Below are 27737 nucleotides of genomic sequence, written 5' to 3'. Positions count from 1 at the left end.
CTTGGAAGGGCTCCTAGTTATACTAGGAAAGGGGGAATCCTACTCCCGGTGGGAGTAGGACTCCCCTAGGGCGCGCCATAGAGAGGGCCGGCCCTCCGCCTCCTCCACTCCTTTATATACAGGGGTAGGGGGCACCCCATAGACACACAAGTTGATCAGTTGATCTCTCCCAGCCGTGTGCGGTGCCCCCCTCCACCATATTCTACCTCGGTCATATCGTAGCGGTGCTTAGGCGAAGCCCTGCGTCGGTAGCAACATCATCACCGTCACCATGCCGTCGTGCTGATGAAACTCTCCCGTGAAGCTCTGCTGGATCGGAGTTCGCGGGACGTCATCGAGCTGAACGTGTGCTAAACTCGGAGGTGCCGTGCGTTCGGTACTTGGATCGGTCGGATCGTGAAGACGTATGACTACATCAACCACGTTGTGCTAACGCTTCCGCTTTCAGTCTATGAGGGTACGTGGACAACACTCTCCCCTCTCGTTGCTATGCATCACCATGATCTTGCGTGTGCGTAGGAATTTTTTGGAATTACTGCGTTACCCAACAGTGGCATCAGAGCCAGGTTTTATGTGTTGATGTTATATGCACGAGTAGAACACAAGTGAGTTGTGGGCGATACAAGTCATACTGCTTACCAGCATGTCATACTTTGGTTCGGCGGTATTGTTGGATGAAGCGGCCCGGACCGACATTACGCGTACGCTTACGCGAGACTGGTTCTACCGACGTGCTTTGCACACAGGTGGCTGGCGGGTATCAGTTTCTCCAACTTTAGTTGAACCGAGTGTGGCTACGCCCGGTCCTTGCGAAGGTTAAAACAGCACCAACTTGACAAACTATCGTTGTGGTTTTTGATGCGTAGGTAAGAACGGTTCTTGCTAAAGCCCGTAGCAGCCACGTAAAACTTGCAACAACAAAGTAGAGGACGTCTAACTTGTTTTTGCAGGGCATGTTGTGATGTGATATGATCAAAACGTGATGCTATATTTTATTGTATGAAAAGATCATGTTTTGTAACCGAGTTATCGGCAACTGGCAGGAGCCATATGGTTGTCGCTTTATTGTATGCAATGCAATCGCCCTGTAATGCTTTACTTTATCACTAAGCGGTAGCGATAGTCGTAGAAGCATAAGATTGGCGAGACGACAACGATGCTACGATGGAGATCAAGGTGTCGCGCTGGTGACGATGGTGATCATGACGGTTCTTCGGAGATGGAGATCACAAGCACAAGATGATGATGGCCATATCATATCACTTATATTGATTGCATGTATGTTTATCTTTTATGCATCTTATCTTGCTTTGATTGATGGTAGCATTATAAGATGATCTCTCACTAAATTTCAAGATAAAAGTGTTCTCCCTGAGTATGCACCGTTGCCAAAGTTCGTCGTGCCCAGACACCACGTGATGATCGGGTGTGATAAGCTCTACGTCCATCTACAATGGGTGCAAGCCAGTTTTGCACACGCAGAATACTCATGTTAAACTTGACGAGCCTAGCATATGCAGATATGGCCTCGGAACACTGAGACCAAAAGGTCGAGCGTGAATCATATAGTAGATATGATCAACACAATGATGTTCACCATTGAAAGCTACTCCATTTCACGTGATGATCGGTTATGGTTTAGTTGATTTGGATCACGTGATCACTTAGATGATTAGAGGGATGTCTATCTAAGTGGGAGTTCTTAAGTAATATGATTAATTGAACTTAAATTTATCAGGAACTTAGTCCTGGTAGTATTAGCATATCTATGTTGTAGACCAATTGCTCGCAATATTGCTCCCCGTTTAATTTTTTATATATTCCTAGAGAAAACTATGTTGAAAGATGTTAGTAGCAATGATGCAGATTGGATCCGTGATCTGAGGTTTATCCTCATTGCTGCACAGAAGAATTATGTCCTTAATGCACCGCTAGGTGACAGACCTATTGCAGGAGCAGATGCAGACGTCATGAACGTTTGGCTAGCTCAATATGATGACTACTTGATAGTTTAGTGCACCATGCTTAACAGCTTAGAATCAGGACTTCAAAGACGTTTTGAACATCATGGATCATATGGATGTTCCAGGAGTTGAAGTTAATATTTCAAGCAAATACCCGAGTTGAGAGATATGAAGTCTCTAACAAGTTCTATAGCTAAAAGATGGAGGAGAATAGCTCAAGCAGTGAGCATGTGTTCAGATTGTCTGGGTACTACAATCGCTTGAATCAAGTGGGAGTTAATCTTCCAGATAAAATAGTGATTGACAGAATTCTATAGTCACCATCACCAAGTTAGTAGAACTTCGTGATAAACTATAGTATGCAAGGGATTATGAAAACGATTCCCGAGCTTTTCATGATGTTGAAATCGATGAAGGTAGAAATCAAGAAAGAGCATCAAGTGTTGATGATTAACAAGACCACTAGTTTCAAGAAAAGGGCAAAGGGAAAGAAAGGGAACTTCAAGAAGAACGACAACCAAGTTGCTGCTCAAGTGAAGAAGCCCAAGTCTGGTCCTAATCCTGAGACTAAGTGCTTCTACTGCAAAGGGACTGGTCACTGGAAGCGGAACTACCCCAAGTATTTGGCGGATAAGAAGGATGGCAAAGTGAACAAAGGTATATTTGATATACAGATTATTGATGTGTATTTTACTAGTGTTCGTAGCAACCCCTTGGTATTTGATACTGGTTCGGTTGCTAAGAGTAGTAACTCGAAACGGGAGTTGCAGAATGAACAGAGACTAGTTAAGGGTGAAGTGACGATGTGTGTTGGAAGTGGTTCCAAGATTGATATGATCATCATCACACACTCCCTATACTTTCGGGATTAGTGTTGAACCTAAATAAGTGTTATTTTGTGTTTGCGTTGAGCATGAATATGATTTGATCATGTTTATTGCAATACGATTATTCATTTAAGTAAGAGAATAAACTATTGTTCTGTTTACATGAATAAAACCTTCTATGGTCATACACCCAATGAAAATGGTTTGTTGGATCTCGATTTTGGTGATACACATTCTCATAATATTGAAGCCAAAAGATGCAAACTTAATAATGATAGTGCAACTTATTTGTGGCACCGCCGTTTAGGTCATATTGGTGTAAAGCGCATGAAGAAAATCCATGCTGATGGGCTTTTGGAATCACTTGATTATGAATCAGTTGATGCTTGCGAACCGTGCCTCATGGGCAAGATGACTAAGACTCCGTTCTCCGGAACAATGGAGCAAGCAACTGACTTATTGGAAATAATACATACTGATGTATGCAGTCCGATGAATGTTGAGGCTTGCGGCGGGTATCGTTATTTTCTGACCTTCACAGATGATTTGAGCAGATATGGGTATATCTACTTGATGAAACATAAGTATGAAAGATATGAAAAGTTCAAACAACTTCAGAGTGAAGTGGAAAATCATCGTGACAAGAAAATAAAGTTTCTATGATCTGATCGCAGAGACAAATATTTGAGTTACGAGTTTGGTCTTCAATTAAAACAATGTGGAATAGTTTCACAAAATCGTGCCACGTGGAACACCATAGCATAATGGTGTGTCCGAACGTCATAACCGTACTATTATTGGATATAGTGCAATCTATGATGTTTCTTACCGATTAACCACTATACTTTTGAGGTTATGCATTAGAGACAGCTACATTCACGTTCAATAGGGAACCATCTAAATCCGTTGAGACGACACCGTATGAACTGTGGTTTGGCAAGAAACCAAAGTTGTCGTTTCTTAATGTTTGAGGTTGCAATGCTTATGTGGAAAAGTTTCAACCTGATAAGCTCAAACCCAAATCGGAGAAGTGCGTCTTCATAGGATACCCAAAAAGAAAATGTTGGGTACACCTTCTATCACAGATCCGAAGGCAAGATATTCGTTGCGGAGAATGGATCCTTTGTAGAGAAGGAGTTTCTCTCGAAAGAAGTGAGTGGGAGGAAAGTAGAACTTGATGAGGTATCTGTACCTTCTCCCTTATTGGAAAGTTCTTCATCACAGAAATATGTTCCTATGATTACTACACCAATTAGTGAGGAAGCTAATGATGATGATCATGTAACTTCAGATCAAGTTGCTACCGAACCTCGTAGGTAAACCAGAGTGAGATCCGCACCAGAGTGGTACGGTAATCCTGTTCTGGAGGTCATGTTACTTGACCATGATGAGCCTACGAACTATGAGGAAGCAATGACGAGCCCAGATTCCGCGAAATGGCCTGAGGCCATGAAATCTGAGATGAGATCCATGTATGAGAACAAAGTATGGAATTTGATTGACTTTCCCATTGACCGGCGAGCCATTGAGATTAAATGGATCTTCAAGAGGAAGACGGACGCTGATAGTAGTCTTACTATCTACAAAGCTAGAATTGTCGCAAAAAGGTTTTCGACAAGTTCAAGGTGTTGACTACGATGAGAGTTTCTCACTCGTATCTATGCTTAAGTTTGTCCGAATCATGTTAGAAATTGCCGCATTTTATGAAATCTGGCAAATGGATAAACAAAACTGCATTCTTTAATGGATTTATTAAAGAAGAGTTGTATATGATGCAACCAGAAGGTTTTGTCAATCCTAAAGGTACTAACAAAATATGCAAGCTCCAGCGATCCATCTATGGACTGGTGCAAGCATCTCGGAGTTGGAATATATGCTTTGATAAGTTGATCAAAGCATATAGTTTTATACAGACTTGCGGTGAAGTCTGTATTTACAAGAAAGTGAGTGGGAGCACTACAGCATTTCTGATAAGTATATGTGAATGACATATTGTTGATCGAAGATAATGTAGAATTATTCTGCAAAGCATAAAGGAATGTTTGAAAGGAGTTTTTCAAAGAAAGACCTCGGTGAAGTTGCTTACATATTGAGCATCAAGATCTATAGAGATAGATCAAGACACTTGATAAGTTTTTCAATGAGTACATACCTTGACAAGATTTTGAAGTAGTTCAAAATGGAACAGTCAAAGAAAGAGTTCTTGCCTGTGTTACAAGGTGTGAAGTTGAGTAAGACTCAAAACCCGACCACGGGAGAAGATAGAGAGAGAATGAAAGTCATTCCCTATGCCTTGGCCATAGGTTCTATAAAATATGCCATGCTGTGTACCAGATCTATTGTATACCCTACACTGTTTTTGGCAAGGGAGTACAATAGTGATCTAGGAGTAGATCACTGGACAACGGTCAAATTATCCTTAGTGGAATAAGGATATGTTTGTCGATTATGGAGGTGACAAAAAGGTTCGTCGTAAAGGGTTACGTCGATGAAAATTTTGACACTGGTCCAGATGACTCTAAATCTCAATCTGGATACATATTGAAAGTGGGAGCAATTAGCTAGAATAGCTCCGTGCAGAGCATTGTTGACATAGAAATTTGCAAAATACTTACAGATCTAAATGTGGCAGACCCGTTGACTAAACTTCTCTCACAAGCAAAACATGATCACACATTAGTACTCTTTAGGTGTTAATCACATATCGATGTGAACTAGATTATTGACTCTAGTAAACCCTTTGGGTGTTGGTCACATGACGATGTGAACTATGGGTGTTAATCACATGGTGATGTGAACTATTGGTGTTAAATCACATGGCGATGTGAACTAGATTATTGACTCTAGTGCAAGTGGGAGACTGAAGGAAATATGCCCTAGAGGCAATAATTGTCAGGACCCCGATTCCAAGTCACATCGATATAGCCGGTAACACCTCATATCACTTTGCGGCCTCACGCACGGTATCCCACGGGTGTCGCCTTACCATGGCCCGGGACCGTTTGCGCCTTTTGGCTCACGTATATGATAGTGTCGCTAGCATCCATATGACAGAGAACCCGGGCCGACATGGCTAGTCGTGAACCCAAAGCGGCACAGACCTATGGAGACAGGCATACATGAATCACATCGAACATGTCGGTCATCAACGAGTGATTCCGGGCTATAGCACTGGGCTAACAGGACTCCGGGGAACCCCGGGCTGTAGCAGGCTAGGCAGGACTCCGGAAGTTGACATTTCCCCGAAGGGACAGACATAGGGACGAAGTGAAACACATGCCGGCCAGTCAAGTGTCCTGAACAGTAGTGCTAGGCTAGCAGGACTTCGGTGAACCGGGCTGTAGCGGACTACTATGGCTCGAGGAACACTAGACTACATTTCCCCATAAGAAAGGCTGCCAAGGATAAACAACTAGATTATCGGATCCCACTCATACCAAGCATTTCAATCATACACACAATATGCCCGATATGAGTGCATACAACATGGCATCACAACAAAACTCTACAACTCAAGTACTTTATTTAAAGACTCCAGAGAGCCATACATAACATGTTCATACAGATAGGGGTCACATGACCCGACACTCAAGTCATACAAACATACAAGCACATGCGGAAGCAACTAGTCTGAGTACAGACTCTAGAAAGAAAGAAGGCTTCTCGAAGCCTGTCTATCTACATAAGGCCCTCCATGGCCAGGATCACCACCTGGGTGGCTAGTCACTCGTCGACGTCAAGGTCTACATAAAACCCATCGGAGGGGGCAGTGTTGTCGTCTGAAAACAATAAATAAGCAAACATGAGTACAAAGGTACTCATCAAGTCTTACATCAGAACCTACTATACATGCTTATTCTCAAGAAGGCGGTGGGGTTGATGCAGCAAGCCAGCTTTGACTCTTGGCTAAGCTATCCTACGGAACTCCACCAGTAAAATAGTTTTCGCACACGAGTCCACTACTCACCAACACAATACTCCACCGGGGATCCTCCCTTGTCATCCTACGAGAGGGCCATCCTCGGTACTCACACTTATCTTGAGTCTTTTAATAGTATCCATTAACTTGTCTATGAACTGTATAGGCAACCAAGTAGTCCTTTACCGCGGACGCGGCTATTCGAATAGTTTATACCCTGCAGGGGTGTACTTCGTCATACACGCTTTCACCACTTACCGCCGTTTACACGACATGTACTCGGCAACCTTCAAGCGGAAGCCCAGCGAGGGTGTCGGCCACGGCCTACCTAAACACTTAAGTCTCTAGTCCAGGTTTATCGCCTATCCAGGTTCCATCCGCAGGGAGTCCGGCCGAGGTTTCCACATACGGCCCCGAACGATGTGAACAGGGTTCCCGAGACACCAAACGGGTGACTCGGTACACCGTGCCACGGTGTATCTACCGCAACATAGCCCACCCCTAGGGTCAGCGCTACGCACGGCCGCCAACACATAACCTACAAACACCAGAAACTAATTGCAACTCCTGGACAGAGTGCTAGGGTGATTAAGAAGCCGAGAGGGTCCATTGGTTTCGGGCCCAATGTACGGTAGTAACTGCATCTTAAATCACACATACAGATCTCAGTTCTTATGGACGGCCTCAATGAAACAACCCACCATGTACTCCTACATGGCCTCTCATCGATACCTTTACCAAAACATGTTCAATACATCCCTCATATTACCGACATAAGCATTTCACTCTAGCTCATCACCCAGATGAACCAGACCTAACTCAACTCTAAGCATAGCAGGCATAGCAAGGTAGGAATCACATACATGGCTCAATCAACTCCTACACATGCTAGTGGGTTTCATCTAGTTACTGTGGCAATGACAGGTCATGCAGAGGATAAGGGTTCAACTACCGTAGCACACAACAGTTTGAATCGCGATGTCTTAATGCAGTAAACAAGAGCAGGAGCGAGAACATGGGTTGTATCAGAATGATCAATGGTTGCTTGCCTGATGGAGTGGTAACGGGATACTGCCCTTCAGTTGGATACTCGTGAATATCCTCGGAGGCAGAACCTACCACGAAGAACACATCGGAACACAATCAACACATGATGATATGCAACAATATGATGCATGCTATGACATGGCAATATGATTGTGTCTTGGCCTAATGCAAGCTAAAATAGGAAGGGATGAACCCATTTGAATCAAAGATTCAAATATTAGCTCATTGAACATGGCATTTATAGTGCATTTCCTTATTCTGCTTAAACATCAAGGTAAACTTGTTTTGTCATGCATGAAACCACTACAGATGGATAGATTGAATTTTTCTGATAATTTTTCATATATAATTTATCTCATTTGGAGCTATGGTTGAATTTCTATGAATTTTTGAAGTTTGAACTATTTTCTGGAGTTTCCTGAATAAGAATAAATCCAGAAAATCAATTACTGCGTCAGCAACACGTCAGGGTGACGTCAGCAGGTCAAAGGCGCCAGTCCAGGTCAAACCTGACTGGTGGGGTCCACTGGTCAGTGTCTCTGTGCACTAACTACGTTTAGTTAGCCTAATTGACTGGCAGGGCCCACTAGTCAGTGACTATACTAATTAACTAACCTATTTAGTTAGCACTAACAGAGTAATTAGTCGGGCGGGGCCCGCATGTCGGTGAGAGAGAGGGGGGAGGTCAACCCACGTCAGCAGGTCAACCTCGCCGGTCAGCGGGTCAAAACCTGCCGGCATTTAGCCGCCGGCGAGGCCAGACGCGGTGGCGCGCTGCGGAAATCGCCCACAGGGCACCAATTGATGCGCGGAGAGTAGCTACGGGTAGCTGGGAATGAACCGCGGCGTTTGGTGGTGGTGGTTGGGCTCGGGGTGGCCGGAAACGTCGCCGGCGATGAGCCTTGCGGTCGCCGGAGTCGGGCGAAAGTGAGCCCGAGGCTACGGGGCACGGCAAGGCGTGTGGTGAGGTGCGTTGTGCCCCTAGGGATGCAGTGAAGTAGTTAGACTAGGTGGCGTGGCCGGTGTTTGGCCGGAGACACGTCGGCGACGAGCTCCACGGCGGCGCGTGAGGGTGAGATTTATGTGCTCATTGTGGTGCACGAGAAGAAGAACGGGGAGGATGGGGAGGTGCAGCAGCTCACGGCGATCACGTAGAGGCAGACGGCGCGGTCGGGGACGAGTCGATGCGGCAGCGACGTCGAAAGGGATCTCCGGCGATGCTCGGTGAAGATGAGGTTGAAGAAGACGTTGCAGAGCATGTGAGCGCTCGGGGCTCAGCTGCTCGACGGAGTCGACGATGGCGGAGAGGATGGACATGGTGGTGCAACACGGGGACGACGGTGGACGCGGTTTCACGGTGGCGCGAGCACGGCAGCGTCGGCCATGGCGGAGGAAGAGCGATGGAGAGGGACCAGGGGGAAAGTGCGGTGTCTGCGAGGTCGGGGGATGCAAGGGAGTTCGTCCCACGTCGACAGGTGGACGAGGGGAGCGGCGAGGCGGCGACAGCTGCGTGGCGCGCATGCGGTGCTCGCCGTCGAGCACCTGCCTGCTTGGCCAAGCCATGCTGCTCGCTGGCGGGGTGGCTGGGCTGGGCCGGCGGGTGGGCCTGGTAGGTGGCGCCAGGTAAGTTTTTTTGTTCTTTTGTTTTCTTTTCTATTTTTTTCTGTAGCTTTAGGGCTTTATTTAAAATACCTAGGCACTTTCTAAAATCCTGAAAATAATTGTGGGCTCTGTTGGGATTATTCCTAATAGCCCTGACTTAATTCCAGAATTATTTGAACATTTAAAATATTTATTAGCATTTAAATGTCCAAAGGCAACATACATATGATTTAATCCAGTGACCTTTTGTTGACCTAGAAAATTGTGCACCTATTTTGCCAGAGGTTCTAACCCAAGGCAAAGAGGGTGAACATTTTAGAAGGGCATTTCAGGTTCATTGAAATTATTTTTAGTAAACCCTAGTTGATTTCAAGAGGGGTGCTGGGGGTTCTGCCTTCCCCATTTCAAGTTTCTAATGAAAAATAAACATGATGCACACTCTAATGCATCGACTAGCTAGGGTGTGACAACTCACCCCCACTCAAAAGAATCTCGTCCCGAGATTTAGGATCCTCTGGGAAGAAGGTGGGGTACTCGAGTCGAAGACGATCCTCCCTTTCCCAAGTGGCTTCTTCCTCGGAATGATCTGACCATTGAACCTTGAGAAACTTGATATTATGACGTCGAGTGGTACGCTCGGCTTGATCAAGGATACGAACGGGATATTCCTGATAAGAGAGGTTATCTTGTAGATCAAGCGTTTCGTGGTCCACTCCACGGATAGGATCCGCGAAGCAACGCCTGAGTTGTGAAACGTGGAAGACATCGTGAACTCTGGAAAGATGCGGAGGTAGTTCCAATTGGTAGGCAACTTCTCCTCGTTTAGCAAGAATGTGAAAGGGTCCAATGTAACGAGGAGCCAATTTGCCTTTGATACCGAAACGATGGGTTCCCTTTAACGGGGTAACCCGAAGGTAAGCCTTCTCGTTGACTTCATAAGTCATAGGCTTATGTTTACGATCATATTGACTCTTTTGACGAGATTGGGCTGTTTTCAATTTCTCACGAATAATGCGAACCTGCTCTTCTGCTTCCTGAATCATATCCGGGCCAAAGAGTTGTCTTTCCCCGGTTTCTGACCAGTTAAGAGGCGTTCGACATTTTCGTCCATAAAGAACTTCGAAAGGAGCTTTGCCCAAGCTAGCTTGATAACTATTGTTATAATCAAACTCCGCGAATGGAAGGCATTTCTCCCAACTCATTCCGAACGAGATAACAGAAGCTCAGAGCATATCTTGCAGAATTTGATTGACTCGCTCTACTTGACCACTTGATTGGGGATGGAAGGCGGTACTAAAGGAGAGACGAGTTCCCATAGCATTTTGGAAACTTCCCCTAAATCAAGAGGTGAAGAGACTCCCACGGTCTGAGTTAATTTCCAATGGAACACCATGAAGAGACACTATTCGGGAGATGTATAACTCAGCTAGCTGGCTAGCAGTGATACTCTCACGAACAGGTAGAAAGTGGGCTACTTTGGAAAGTCGGTCGATCACAACAAAGATGGCATTATTCCCTCTCTTGGTCCTGGGAAACCCAGTGATGAAATCCATACTGATTTTATCCCATTTCCATTCAGGAATAGCCAAAGGTTGAAGGGTGCCAGCAGGCCGTTGATGCTCTGCTTTAACACGACGACAAACGTCGCAATTAGCAATGTATTGAGCGATTTCTCTCTTCATCCTAGTCCACCAAAACCTCTGGCGTAGGTCTTGATACATTTTGGTACTACCGGGATGAATGGTGAGAGGGGATTCATGAGCTTCCTTAAGGATCAGTCGCCTCAGGTTTCGCGCCTTTGGAACCACTAGGTGATTCCCAAAGTATACGACACCTTGATCATCAATGGAGAAACAATTCGCAACTCCTTTCTTAATGTTTCTCTTAATACGGGAGATTCCCGGATCTACCTTCTGTGCCTTGATGATCTGATCCGTAAGGGTAGGTTCCGCCACCAGGGTGGATAGGAATCCTCGAGGAACAATGTGAAGGTTTAGCTTACGGAATTCCTCATGGAGAAGTGGTTGACTTTGTTGTAACATCAGGTTGTTACAATAGGACTTACGGCTTAGCGCATCAGCCATGACATTGGCTTTGCCCGGGGTGTAAGTTATTCCTAAGTCGTAGTCTGAGATCAACTCGACCCAACGTCGTTGCCTGAGATTCAAATCTGGTTGGGTGAAGATATATTTCAAACTTTGGTGATCGGTGAAGATCTCGCAACGATTACTGAGAAGGTAATGTCGCCAGGTTTTAAGTGCATGGACTACAGCTGCAAGCTCTAGATCATGTGTAGGATAATTTTCCTCATGTGGGTGTAATTGCCGTGAAGCATAGGCAATTACCTGACGATCTTGCATGAGTATGCAACCTAGTCCTTGTCGCGAGGCGTCGCAATAGATAATAAAGTCCTTGGAGAAGTCTGGTGGTACCAGTATGGGGGTAGATGTCAGGCGTCTTTTCAGTTCTTGAAAACTGATCTCGCACTGTGGAGTCCACTCGAACTTTTTATCTTTCTTGAGGAGTTCAGTTAGAGGTTTAGAAACCTTGGAGAAATTTTCGACGAAGCAGCGGCAATAGCTCGCTAAGCCAAGGAAGCTCCGAACTTGCTTGACCGTCTCAGGTGGAGTCCAATCAAGGACGGCTTGAACTCGCTCGGGATTGATAGCAATACCCTTACCAGAGATTACATGGCCTAGATAGGTCACTTCTGGCAACCAAAATCCACACTTGGAGAATTTGGCATAAAGGCGATGCTCTCGAAGTTTCATCAATACCAGCCTTAGATGTACGGCATGTTCCTCTTCATTCTTGGAGTAGATGAGTATGTCATCGAGGTATACTACGACGAATTTATCCAAGTACTCCCTGAAGACCGAGTTCATTAACCGAGAGAAGGTAGCCGGGGCATTGGTTAAACCGAAGGACATGACGGTGTACTCGTATTGGCCATAACGAGTAACAAAGGCCATTTTGGGAATGTCCCCGTTTCTGATTTTGATTTGATGGTAACCCAACCTCAAATCCATCTTGGAGAAGACTGAGGATCCAGCGAGCTGATCATACAGATCGTTGATCCTGGGAAGCGGATATTTGTTCTTGATGGTGACCAAGTTGACAGGTCGGTAATCCACAACCATTCGATCCGTTCCATCCTTCTTCTTAACGAAGAGGACGGGGCAAGCCCAAGGAGAGGAACTAGGACGGATGAAACCCTTGTTCAAGGACTCATCGAGTTGGTTCTTAAGCTCGGCTAGTTCTAGGGGTGCCATCTTGTAAGGTCTTCTAGAAATTGGAACGGTTCCTGGAACAAGGTCTATCACAAACTCGACATCCCTGTTAGGTGGAACACCTGGCAGTTCTTCTGGAAAGACATCCGGAAAGTCTCGGACTACCGGAACATCTTCAAGGTCTGGAAGGGGGTTGGCATTTAGGGAGTAAAGTTGGCACTTGGCCACTCGAGTTAAGACATTAACTGTCTTGCCCGAGGGGTGGGTAAGTTGAACGGTTCTAGTGGCACAATCGATCTTAGCATAATGAGCTGACATCCAGTCCATACCCAAGATGATATTTATGTCGGAGGACTCGAGAGCTATTAAGGATGCAAGGAAGACAAGTCTATCGACAAGAATTTTGTTCCCATGGCTTACTCTAGAAGTTTGCCATTTGGAACCCGGAGTTTGAATTACCATGGAAGTGGGCATGTCGCAGAATGTCGTTTTATGCAATCGAGCATAGTTCTCGGATATGAATGAATGAGATGCTCCAGTATCAAAAAGAACAGATGCCGGATGGCAGTTAACAAGGAGCGTACCAAGGACGACGTTAGGATCCTCATGAGCCTCCTCGGCTGAAACATAATTGACATGGCCACGTGCAGTGGTGGCCGGCTTGGTGTAGAAAGTCTTCCCCGCTAGCTTACCACGGCCAACGGACTTTCCAGTTTGATTAGGGTTGTTGTTCTGGGGACACTCTCGGCTATAGTGACCCGGCTCTCTACACTTGAAGCATGTCACCACATTGGGGCATGGAGCAGCATTAGCAGCGGGGCCACCATAGGGCTTGGGCAGTGCAAATTGTTGGTTGGGACGAGGCGCCTCAAAGGATGGCCTCGGAATGAACCTGGGTGGCAGTGCCGTGCTTGGAATCCACACCCGGCGCTTCTGAGCCCCAGAGCCGGATGAAGAGCCAAAATCACGGGAGTGCTTGCGTGAAGCGTCATAATCAGTCTGGCCTGTCTCAACAATGATGGCTTTATTGACCAACTTCTGAAAGGATGTGCACTCGTGCAGACGGAGATCGCGGCGAAGCTCAGGGCTAAGTCCCTTGCGGAACCTTGCCTGCTTCTTAGCGTCAGTAGATACCTCTTCAGGAGCATAACGTGCCAGATTCCCAAATTCACGACTGTAAGCATCCACAGTCAGTCTTCCTTGGGTGAAGTTGCAGAACTCCTCCCTCTTGCGATCCATGAGACCTTCCGGAATGTGATGCTCACGGAAAGCCTCACTGAATTCAGCCCAAGTAGTGATTTGACCGACCGGGCGCATAGCTTCGAGGTTTTCCCACCAAAGGCTAGCAGGGCCTTCGAGGTGATAGGTAGCATAAGTAACCTTGTCGGCTTCGGCTACGTTGGCAGAACGTAGCTTGTGGGTGATGCTGCGAAGCCATTCATCCGCGTCGAGGGGCTCGACGGAATGGTTGAACTTTGGTGGGTATAGCTTGATAAAGTCATTGATTGACACCAAGTCATTTCGCGGGTGGCATGCAGTGTTCTGCTCAATCCGTTCCAGCAGGCGGTTAGTCTCACGCTTGTTTCTTTCCGCCTCTAGCATCACTTCGGCAGAGAAGGCGGGTGAGGCAGATTTTCACCTCTAGCTGCACTGGCTTACCCCTGCTTCGGGACAGCAGGGTTGCCGCGGGTGTTGACCATCCTAGGAGAAAACAAGACAACGGTTTAGACAAGGATGGCTCAAACTTAGCAAGGAAGTGCAGAATGTAATGGATAACACGGAATGCAGAGATGTTCATCTGTATGTCATGGTAATATAAAACTGCCATATATACACCAACGGTCATACACATCATACATAGTTTAGTACAAGCCCAGGCTACAGTACAACTATGATGAAAGACGTTACATCTCATCGGAGGCATTCCAAGCTCCTATACATTATTTGTCTACACCTCCGGAATCGATTACACGCCAAGTCATATTCCACAAGTCACGCAGGACAGTGGAGATACAACTACTACAATACTAGTGGTATTACTACTAACTCAGACAGCTCCGTAGTAGTCCTCATAGAAATCACCTCCGTAGCCTAGAAGTTCAACGTGACAATCCGGAAACAGACGGTCCTGAGGAGCCTGTGGACCATAGGGGCTAGGATGAGGTCTTGGACCAACAAACGGTGGCCTGCGGGGACCACGGGGTGGGATGATGCCTCCCACATCACGCCAATCCACCATGTCTGGCAGAGCTAATCTCACAGGATACAGATCCCTTGTATCCATACATCCAGCTTGCACCGCAGGTGCAAACCGAGTCAATGTGGCCCAATGATCAGCATGGGTATTGAAAAGCTCCAACCTCAAGGCCCGATTCTCTCGGTCCTTATCTTTGAGCATCTCGGCAGTGGTACGAGTTAATGAGTCCTCCTGAGTGGAGTCAGCATAGATGGCCTGAAGATACCCTTGCGCTCCCGGAAGTGAAGCTGGCATGTAACGGAAGTCGGTGTTCCGAAGCAGGCTAGTCCGGACTCGCATGATGGTCATCATGGAATAGGCAGCATCTTGCACAGCCATCTCAACGGTAACCCCGAGTCCATAGGAACAGTGAAGGGGCTCGGTAGATCCAGGATAAGAAGGAAATATCCTGACGATGCAGAAATACTGGCTTTGGTTAAAGTCGCGGAACTACTCTTCGACAGTGTATTCGGGATACCAACGGTAACCTATCTCGATCATGACCCGGACTAACATAGCAGTATGACCGGGCACGTCGTGGCACCTGGTCAGGCGAACCACTTGGTTTTGAGGACGGTTGGCCATCTGAAAGCACAACCACAATGCAAAGACATTAGAATTTCTTGGGAAAATTGGACAGCATAACGGCTGTAAATGCTCAGAAAAAGATTTGAGACATCCACAACAGTTCACAATACCACTCAACAACATCATATCAAGGTTCTGATTCAATTAGCAACATACTAAGAATAGTAGAAACTGAACTGGGAATTGTAACAACAATCCTATAAGCTACTACGGATTAGTAACACGTGAACCTGATAGAGGAAGAGAGCCTAGTCCTTAACACACGTTGAATGAGGAGAGAATGACTCAGATCAGAGGCATAGGTAAAGGAGTAAAAGAACCTTACGTTCCCTCCCACAATCAATTCCCCTACATATAACTAGAGCATTTCTAGACTCGACATCGACCAGTTTGGCTCAACGAACCTACAGGCAGTCCGGCTCTGATGCCAACGCTGTCAGGACCCCGATTCCAAGTCACATCGATCTAGCCGGTAACACCTCATATCACTTTGCGGCCTCACGCACGGTATCCCACGGGTGTCGCCTTACCATGGCCCGGAACCGTTTGCGCCTTTTGGCTCACGTATATGATAGTGTCGCTAGCATCCATATGACAGAGAACCCGGGCCGACATGGCTAGTCATGAACCCAAAGCGGCACAGACCTATGGAGACAGGCATACATGAATCACATCGAACATGTCGGTCATCAACGAGTGATTCTGGGCTGTAGCACTGGGCTAACAGGACTCCGAGGAACCCTGGGCTATAGCAGGCTAGGCAGGACTCCGGAAGTCACCGTGTGACATTTCCCCGAAGGGACAGACATAGGGACGAAGTGAAACACATGCCGGCCAGTCAAGTGTCCTGAACAGTAGTGCTAGGCTAGCAGGACTTCGGTGAACCGGGCTGTAGCGGACTACTATGGCTCGAGGAACACTAGACTACATTTCCCCATAAGAAAGGCTGCCAAGGATAAACAACTAGATTATCGGATCCCACTCATACCAAGCATTTCAATCATACACACAATATGCCCGATATGAGTGCATACAACATGGCATCACAACAAAACTCTACAACTCAAGTACTTTATTTAAAGACTCCAGAGAGCCATACATAACATGTTCATACAGATAGGGGTCACATGACCCGACACTCAAGTCATACAAACATACAAGCACATGCGGAAGCAACTAGTCTGAGTACAGACTCTAGAAAGAAAGAAGGCTTCTCGAAGCCTGTCTATCTACATAAGGCCCTCCATGGCCAGGATCACCACCTGGGTGGCTAGTCACTCGTCGACGTCAAGGTCTACATAAAACCCATCGGAGGGGGCAGTGTTGTCGTCTGAAAACAATAAATAAGCAAACATGAGTACAAAGGTACTCATCAAGTCTTACATCAGAACCTACTATACATGCTTATTCTCAAGAAGGCGGTGGGGTTGATGCAGCAAGCCAGCTTTGACTCTTGGCTAAGCTATCCTACGGAACTCCACCAGTAAAATAGTTTTCGCACACGAGTCCACTACTCACCAACACAATACTCCACCGGGGATCCTCCCTTGTCATCCTACGAGAGGGCCATCCTCGGTACTCACACTTATCTTGAGTCTTTTAATAGTATCCATTAACTTGTCTATGAACTGTATAGGCAACCAAGTAGTCCTTTACCGCGGACGCGGCTATTCGAATAGTTTATACCCTGCAGGGGTGTACTTCGTCATACACGCTTTCACCACTTACCGCCGTTTACACGACATGTACTCGGCAACCTTCAAGCGGAAGCCCAGCGAGGGTGTCGGCCACGGCCTACCTAAACACTTAAGTCTCTAGTCCAGGTTTATCGCCTATCCAGGTTCCATCCGCAGGGAGTCCGGCCGAGGTTTCCACATACGGCCCCGAACGATGTGAACAGGGTTCCCGAGACACCAAACGGGTGACTCGGTACACCGTGCCACGGTGTATCTACCGCAACATAGCCCACCCCTAGGGTCAGCGCTACGCACGGCCGCCAACACATAACCTACAAACACCAAAAACTAATTGCAACTCCTGGACAGAGTGCTAGGGTGATTAAGAAGCCGAGAGGGTCCATTGGTTTCGGGCCCAATGTACGGTAGTAACTGCATCTTAAATCACACATACAGATCTCAGTTCTTATGGACGGCCTCAATGAAACAACCCACCATGTACTCCTACATGGCCTCTCATCGATACCTTTACCAAAACATGTTCAATACATCCCTCATATTACCGACATAAGCATTTCACTCTAGCTCATCACCCAGATGAACCAGACCTAACTCAACTCTAAGCATAGCAGGCATAGCAAGGTAGGAATCACATACATGGCTCAATCAACTCCTACACATGCTAGTGGGTTTCATCTAGTTACTGTGGCAATGACAGGTCATGTAGAGGATAAGGGTTCAACTACCGTAGCACACAACAGTTTGAATCGCGATGTCTTAATGCAGTAAACAAGAGCAGGAGCGAGAACATGGGTTGTATCAGAATGATCAATGGTTGCTTGCCTGATGGAGTGGTAACGGGATACTGCCCTCCAGTTGGATACTCGTGAATATCCTCGGAGGCAGAACCTACCACGAAGAACACATCGGAACACAATCAACACATGACGATATGCAACAATATGATGCATGCTATGACATGGCAATATGATTGTGTCTTGGCCTAATGCAAGCTAAAATAGGAAGGGATGAACCCATTTGAATCAAAGATTCAAATATTAGCTCATTGAACATGGCATTTATAGTGCATTTCCTTATTCTGCTTAAACATCAAGGTAAACTTGTTTTGTCATGCATGAAACCATTACAGATGGATAGATTGAATTTTTCTGATAATTTTTCATATATAATTTATCTCATTTGGAGCTATGGTTGAATTTCTATGAATTTTTGAAGTTTGAACTATTTTCTGGAGTTTCCTGAATAAGAATAAATCCAGAAAATCAATTACTGCGTCAGCAACGCGTCAGGGTGACGTCAGCAGGTCAAAGGCGCCAGTCCAGGTCAAACCTGACTGGTGGGGTCCACTGGTCAGTGTCTCTGTGCACTAACTACGTTTAGTTAGCCTAATTGACTGGCAGGGCCCACTAGTCAGTGACTATACTAATTAACTAACCTATTTAGTTAGCACTAACAGAGTAATTAGTCGGGCGGGGCCCGCATGTCGGTGAGAGAGAGGGGGGGAGGTCAACCCACGTCAGCAGGTCAACCTCGCCGGTCAGCGGGTCAAAACCTGCCGGCATTTAGCCGCCGGCGAGGCCAGACGCGGTGGCGCGCTGCGGAAATCGCCCACAGGGCACCAATTGATGCGCGGAGAGTAGCTACGGGTAGCTGGGAATGAACCGCGGCGTTTGGTGGTGGTGGTTGGGCTCGGGGTGGCCGGAAACGTCGCCGGCGATGAGCCTTGCGGTCGCCGGAGTCGGGCGAAAGTGAGCCCGAGGCTACGGGGCACGGCGAGGCGTGTGGTGAGGTGCGTTGTGCCCCTAGGGATGCAGTGAAGTAGTTAGACTAGGTGGCGTGGCCGGTGTTTGGCCGGAGACACGTCGGCGACGAGCTCCACGGCGGCGCGTGAGGGTGAGGTTTGTGTGCTCATTGTGGTGCACGAGAAGAAGAACGGGGAAGATGGGGAGGTGCAGCAGCTCACGGCGATCACGTAGAGGCAGACGGCGCGGTCGGGGACGAGTCGATGCGGCGGCGACGTCGAAAGGGATCTCCGGCGATGCTCAGTGAAGATGAGGTCGAAGAAGACGTTGCAGAGCGTGTGAGCGCTCGGGGCTCAGCTGCTCGACGGAGTCGACGATGGCGGAGAGGATGGACATGGTGGGGCAACACAGGGACGACGGTGGACGCGGTTTCACGGTGGCGCGAGCACGGCAGCGTCGGCCATGGCGGAGGAAGAGCGATGGAGAGGGACCAGGGGGAAAGTGCAGTGTCTGCGAGGTCGGGGGATGCAAGGGAGTTCGTCCCACATCGACAGGTCGACGAGGGGAGCGGCGAGGCGGCGGCAGCTGCGTGGCGCGCATGCGGTGCTCGCCGTCGAGCACCTGCCTGCTTGGCCAAGCCAAGCTGCTCGCTGGCGGGGTGGCTGGGCTGGGCCGGCAGGTGGGCTTGGTAGGTGGCGCCAGGTAAGTTTTTCTGTTTTTTTGTTTTCTTTTCTATTTTTTTTCTGTAGCTTTATGGATTTATTTAAAATACCTAGGCACTTTTCTAAAATCCTGAAAATAATTGTGGGCTCTGTTGGGATTATTCCTAACAGCCCTGACTTAATTCCAGAATTATTTGAACATTTAAAATATTTATTAGCATTTAAATGTCCAAAGGCAACATACATATGATTTAATCCAGTGACCTTTTGTTGACCTAGAAAATTGTGCACCTATTTTTCTAGAGGTTCTAACCCAAGGCAAAGAGGGTGAACATTTTAGAAGGGCATTTCAGGTTCATTGAAATTATTTTTAGTAAACCCTAGTTGATTTCAAGAGGGGTGCTGGGGGTTCTGCCTTCCCCATTTCAAGTTTCTGATGAAAAATAAACATGATGCACACTCTAATGCATGGACTAGCTAGGGTGTGACAATAATAAAGTTATTATTTATTTCCTTATATCATGATAAATGTTTATTATTCATGCTAGAATTGTATTAACCGGAAACATAATACATGTGTGAATACATAGACAAACAGAGTGTCACTAGTATGCCTCTACTTGACTAGCTCGTTGATCAAAGATGGTTATGTTTCCTAACCATAGACATGAGTTGTCATTTGATTAACGGGATCACATCATTAGGAGAATGATGTGATTGACTTGACCCATTCCGTTAGCATAGCACTTGATCGTTTAGTTTATTGCTATTGCTTTCTTCATGACTTATACATGTTCCTATGACTATGAGATTATGCAACTCCCGTTTACCGGAGGAACACTTTGTGTGCTACCAAACGTCACAACGTAACTGGGTGATTATAAAGGTGCTCTACAGGTGTCTTCGAAGGTACTTGTTCGGTTGGCGTATTTCGAGATTAGGATTTGTCACTCCGATTGTCGGAAAGGTATCTCTGGGCCCACTCGGTAATGCACATCAGTTGATCTCCCCATAGAGAGGGCCGGTCCTCCCCCTCCTCCACTCCTTTATATACAGGGGCAGGAGGCACCCCATAGACACACAAGTTGATCAGTTGATCTCTCCCAGCCGTGTGCGGTGCCCTCCTCCACCATATTCCACCTCGGTCATATCGTAGCGGTGCTTAGGCGAAGCCCTGCGTCGGTAGCAACATCATCACCGTCACCACGCTGTCGTGCTGACGGAACTCTCCCGTGAAGCTCTGCTGGATCGGAGTTCGCGGGACGTCATCGAGCTGAACGTGTGCTGAACTCGGAGGTGCCGTGCGTTCGGTACTTGGATCGGCCGGATCGTGAAGACGTACGACTACATCTACCGCGTTGTGCTAACGCTTCCGCTTTCGGTCTACGAGGGTACGTGGACAACACTCTCCCCTCTCGTTGCTATGCATCACCATGATCTTGCGTGTGCATAGGATTTTTTTTGAAACTACCGCGTTACCCAACAGGGGGCGCGCCCCCACCCTCGTGGACAGGGTGTGGGCCCCTGACGTGGATTCTTCTTCCAGTATTTTTTATATATTCCAAAAGTAATCTCCGTTGATTTTCAGGTCATTCCGAGAACTTTTATTTCTGCACAAAAATAACACCATGGCAATTCTGCTGAAAACATCGTTAGTCCGGGTTAGTTCCATTCAAATCATGCAAGTTAGAGTCCAAAACAAGGGCAAAAGTGTTTGGAAAAGTAGATACGATGGAGACGTATCAACTCCCCCAAGCTTAAACCTTTGCTTGTCCTCAAGCAATTTAGTTGATAAACTGAAAGTGATAAATCAAAACTTTTACAAACTCTGTTTGCTCTTGTTGTTGTAAATATGTAAAGCCAGCATTCAAGTTTTCAGCAAAGATTATGAACTAACCATATTCACAATAACATTTAGGTCTCATGTTTACTCATATCAATGGCATAATCAGCTAGCGAGCAATAATAACAAATCTCGGATGACAACACTTTCTCAAAACAATCATGATATGCTATAACTAGATGGTATCTCGCTAGCCCTTTCTGAGACCGCAAAACATAAATGCAGGGCACCTTTAAGGATCAAGGACTGACTAGCTAGACATTGTAATTCATGGTAAAAGAGATCCAGTCACAGTCATACTCAATGTAAACTAACAGTAATGGATGCAAATGACAGAGGTGCTCTCCAACTGGTGCTTTTTAATAAGAGGATGATGGCTCAACATAAAAGTAAATAGATAAGCCCTTCGTAGAGGGAATCAGGGATTTGTAGAGGTGCCAGAGCTCGGTTTTGAAATAGATATGAATAATATTTTGAGCGGTATACTTTCATTGTCAACATAACAACCGAGAGATCTCGATATCTTCCATGCTACACACATTATAGGCGGTTCCCAAGCAGAATGGTAAAGTTTATACTCCCCCACCACCAACAAGCATCAATCCATGGCTTGCCTGAAACAACGGGTGCCTCCAACTAACAACAATCCTGGGGGAGTTCTGTTTGCAATTATTTTGATTTGATTTCCGTAAAGCATGGAACTGGGCATCCCAGTGACCAGCCATTTTCTCGTGAGTGAGGAGAGGAGTCCACTCCTCTTGAGAATAACCCGCCTAGCATGGAGGATACAGACAGCCCTAGTTGATACATGAGCTATTCGAGCATACAAAACAGAATGTTTATTTGAAGGTTTAGTGTTTGGCACATACAAATTTACTTGGAACGGCATGTAGATACCGTATATAGGTAGGTATGGTGGACTCATATGGAACAACTTTGGGGGTTATGGAGTTGGATGCACAAGCAATATTCCCGCTTAGTACAAGTGAAGGCTAGAAAAAGACTGGGAAGCGACCAACTAGAGAGCGACAACAGTCATGAACATGCATTAAAATTAATCAACACCGAATGCAAGCATGAGTAGGATATAATTCACCATGAACATAAATATCGTAGAGGCTATGTTGATTTGGTTTCAACTACATGCGTGAACATGTGCCAAGTCAAGCCACTCGAATCGTTCAAAGGAGGATACCACCGTATCATACCACATCACAACCATTTTAATAGCATGTTGGCACGCAAGGTAAACCATTATAAGCTCCTAGCTAATTAAGCATGGCATACGCAACTACAATCTCTAATTATCATTGCAAATATGTTTCTTTCATAATAGGCTAAATCAGGAACGATGAATTAATCATATTTACAAAAACAAGAAAGGTCAAGTTCATACCAGCTTTTCTTGTCTCAATAATTTCATCATATAATCATCATTATTGCGTTTCACTTGCACGACCGAATAGTGTGGATAATAATAATAGTGCACGTGCATTGGACTAAGCTGGAATCTACAAGCATTCAATTCAAGAGAGAATACAAGGTAATATGGGCTCTTTGTTAGATCAACAATAATGCATATAAGAGCCACTCAACATTTTCATTATGGTATTCTCCTCTCGACCCCCAAAGAAAAGAAACAAAACTATTTACACGGGAAAGCTCCCAACAAGCAAAAGAAGAACGAGAAATATTTTTGGGTTTCTTTTTAATTACTACTACTACAGGCATGGAAAGTAAACTAGCTAAAAGCTACAACTAATTTTTTGGTTTTTCTTAAGGTTTTTCAAACACACAAGAAGAAAACGAGAAAATGAAAATAAACTAGCATGGATGATACAATGAAAAAGCATGAGCACCGACAACTGGCATGAGTGTGTGAACATGAATGTAATGTCGGTGAGAGATACATACTCCCCCAAGCTTAGGCTTTTGGCTTAAGTTGGTCTATGCCCATGGATGGCCTGGTGGATATCCGAAGTTGAAGCCGGGGTCGTACTGAGATGCATCAGCTATTGCTTGACGAGCTGCAGCTTGGAGGCGAGCTGCCTCCGTCCTCCTCCCGTACTCGATCGCCTCCTCCCTGGTTATAACATATCTCCCTTTTGCTTGAAAGTCAAAGAAAGCAGGAGCTCTGATTGTCCAGGGTCGTACGTGATAGGTGCGTCGTCTGTCAAAGATTAGTCGGTACCGGAGGGACTGATTGTCCCTCTCAACAAACTGATGACGCACCATAGCATCATAAATCTAAATAGGCAGGAGGCAACTCAATATCATATCCACGAATGGGTATCTCAAGAAAATCAACTAAACGGGTTGCATAAATTCCACCAAAGAAATCTCCATTGATTTTGTTATTATGCAACCTATGTGCAACAATGCCCCCCAAGTTATATGTTCTATCTCCTAATACAACACTCTTGAGAACACTAAGATCTGGCACACACATGTGACATGCCTCATCCTTACCATTTATGCATCTACCTATAAATATAGCAAAATAATGTATAGCAGGAAAATGAATGCTCCCTATGGTAGCTTGCGTGATTTCCCTAGATTCCCCCATAGTTATACTAGCAAGAAAGTCTCTATATTCAGATTTGCGAGGTTCACTAACATTACCCCACTGTGGGAGTTTAGAAGAAGTGTTAAAGTCTTCTAAGTCCATGGTATAAGATTTATCATAAAGATCAAACATGATAGTTTGAGAATTGCGTGATGATGAAAATTCAAACCTTCTCACAAAGGAATCAGTGAGGTAGTGGTACTGACGGCACTTATCTGCCACAAAGCTCTCAAGATCGGTGTTACACACATATGCATCAAATTCCTCCTTGATTCTTGCTTGGACCATGAAATCTTCTGAGGGCCATTCACAAGGCCGCACTTGAGCGTCCCTCGGTGGTTCATCGTCCAGCTCACGCATTGCGGGCCTAGGTCCTTGCTTCCTTGAAGAACCGCCTTGGTACATTTTCCTAAACATATTTCTTCCTCTGAAAAATTTCTGAAATTTTTAGTAACTTAAAATAAAAGTGAGCCAAACTCAACATAATTGATAGCAACTACTCCTACAAGTGCCTAGAGGCCATATCATGCATTAAAACTACTTTTGACCACATAAATTTGACATGCAAGCTCAAGAACAGGGTCACCTAAGCATCAAAAATTTGCAATAAATAAAGTACTAGAACAAAAACTAATTGGACCATTGGAGGAGTCACATAGCAAAGAACAATCCCCCAAAGCAGTTTTGTGAATGGAGCTTTGAGTAAGGAGATCGAAAATGGCCGCAAGATGAGCAAGAACTCGGGTTTGAGCTGGTTGGTGATTTTTTGGGAGGAAGAAGGAGTGTGTGGTGGCTGGAATAAGTGGAGGGGAGTCACCAGGGGCCCACGAGGCAGGGGGGCGTGCCCTGGACCCTCGTGGCCAGGTGCTGGCTCCCCCTGATGTGTTCTCAGTGCCAGATATTCTCAAATATTCCAGAAAAAATCATATTAAATTTTTAGGGCATTTGGAGAACTTTTATTTTCCAGGTATTTTTTTATTGCACGGATAATTCAAAAAACTAACAAAAATTACTATTTTTGCTTTATTTAATATAAATAACACAAAGTAAAAGGAGGGTACAGAAGGTTGTGCCTTCTAACTTCATCCATCTCATGCTCATCAAAAGGAATCCACTAACAAGGTTGATCAAGTCTTGTTAACAAACTCATTGCGAATAACATGGAACCGGAGAAATTTCGAATAACACTAGGTTACCTCAACGGGGATATGCACATCCCCAACAATAAGAATATCATATCTCTTTGTGACAGTAGGAAGAGGAAATTCAAAACCTCCAATAGTAATCGATGGAATTTTTCCAATAGAATTGATACTGTGGACTTGAGGTTGTTTCCTTGGAAAGTGTACCGTATCCTCATTACCATTAACATGAAAAGTGGCATTGCCTTTGTTGCAATCAATAACAGCCCCTGCAGTATTCAAAAAGGGTCTTCCAAGAATAATAGACATACTATCGTCCTCGGGAATATCAAGAATAACATAGTCCGTTAAAAGAGTAACGTTTGCAACCACAACAGGCACATCCTCACAAATACCGACAGGTATAGCAGTTTATTTATCAGCCATTTGCAAAGATATTTTAGTAGGTGTCAACTTATTCAAATCAAGTCTACGATATAAGGAGAGAGGCATAACACTAACACCGGCTCCAAGATCACATAAAGCAATTTTAACATAGTTTCTTTTAATGGAGCATGGTATAGTTGGTACTCCTGGATCTCCAAGTTTCTTTGGTATTCCACCCTTAAAGGTATAATTAGCAAGGATGGTGGAAATTTCAGCTTCCAGTATCTTTATCTTTTTTGTAACAATATCCTTCATATACTTAGCATAAGGATTCATTTTAAGCATATCGGTCAAAGGCATACGCAAAAAGATAGGTCTAATCATTTCAGCAAAGCGCTCAAAATCCTCATCATCCTTTTTCTTGGATGGTTTAGGAGGAAAAGGCATGGGTTTCTGAACCCATGGTTCTCTTTATTTACCGTGCTTCCTAGCAACAAAGTCTCTCTTATCATAACATTGATTCTTTGATTCTGGGTTATCAAGATCAACAACAGGTTCAATTTCTACATCATTAATATTGATAGGTTGAGCATCAACATGAACATCATCATTAACATTATCACTAGGTTCATGTTCATTACCAGATTGTGTTTCAGCATCAGAGATAGAAATATCATTAGGATTCTCAGGTGTGTCTACAATAGGTTCACTAGAAGCATGCAAAGTCCTATCATTTTTTCTTTTTCTTCCTCTTAGATGGACTAGGTGCATCAACGTTAGCTCTATGAGAATCTTGCTCAATTCTCTTAGGATGGCCCTCAGGATACAATGGTTCCTGGGTCATTTTACCACCTCTAGTCATAACTCTAACAACATTATCATTATTCTTACTATTCAATTCATTGAGCAAATCATTCTGAGCTTTAAGAACTTGTTCTACTTGAGTGGTAACCATAGAAGCATGTTTACTAATAAGTTTAAGTTCACCTTTAACACTAGCCATATAATCACTCAAGTGTTCAATCATATAAGCATTGCGTTTTAGTTGTCTACCAAAATAAGCATTAAAAATCTTCTTGCTTAACCATAAAGTTATCAAATTCATCCAAACATTGGCTAGCAAACTTAGCAGGAGGGATTTCAGCTTTATCATATCTTAGAGAGAGTTTACCTTTACTACCTGTGTCGGGTTATCGATACCGTGTGTTTCTTTAATAGGTGATGAATTAAGACCATGTATTTCTTTAACAGGAGGTAAATTCTTAACATCTTCAGCTTTTATACCTTTTTCTTTCATTGATCTCTTTGCCTCTTGCATATCTTCAGGACCGAGAAATAGAAGACCCCTTTTCTTCAGAGTGGGCTTAGGAGTTGGTTCGGGAAGTGTCTAATTATTTTCAGTAGTCAACATATTATTCAATAGAATGTCAGCTTGATCAACTGTTCTTTCCCTGAAAACACAACCAGCACAACTCTCCAGGTGGTCTCTGGAAGCATCTGTTAGTCCATTATAAAAGATATCAAGTATTTCATTTTTCTTGAGAGGATGATCAGGAAAAGCATTAAGTAATTGTAGAAGCCTTCCCCAAGCTTGTGGGAGACTCTCTTCTTCAATTTGCACAAAATTATATATTTCCCTTAAAGCAGCTTGTTTCTTACGAGCGGGGAAATATTAAGCAGAGAAGTAGTAAATCATATCCTGGGGACTACGCACACAACCATGATCAAGAGAATTAAACCATATCTTAGCATGACCCTTTAATGAGAACAGAAATAATTTAAGGATATAATAGTAGCGAGTTTTCTCATCATTAGTGAACAGGGTAGCTATATCATTTAATTTAGTAAGATGTGCCACAACAGTTTCAGATTCATAGCCATAGAAAGGATCAGATTCAACCAAAGTAATTATATCAGGATCAACTGAGAAATCATAATCCTTATCAGTAATAAAGATAGGTGAAGTAGCATAAGCAGGATCACATTTCATTCTAGCATTCAGAGATTTTTCTTTCAGCTTAGCTAATAGTTTCTTAAGATCACTTCTATCATTGCGGGCAAGAAAGTCTCTAGCAGTTTCTTCATCCATAACATAACCCTCAGGCACAACAGGCAATTCATATCTAGGGGGAGAATCTTCATCATCACTTTCATCTATATTACCAGTTTGAATAATTTCATTCTCTCTAGCCCTAGCAAGTTGTTCATCAAGAAATTCACCAAGTGGTACAGTAGTATCAAGCATATATGTAGTTGCATCATAAGCATCATGCAAAGCAGAAGTGGCATCATCAATAACATGCGAC

Source organism: Triticum urartu, chromosome 3A, assembly GCF_056163025.1.
Source record: "Triticum urartu cultivar PI428250 chromosome 3A, HENAU_Tu73, whole genome shotgun sequence".
NCBI lineage: Eukaryota > Viridiplantae > Streptophyta > Magnoliopsida > Poales > Poaceae > Triticum > Triticum urartu.
The sequence above is the reverse complement of the archived record's forward strand: the minus strand, read 5'-3'. Positions refer to the sequence as shown.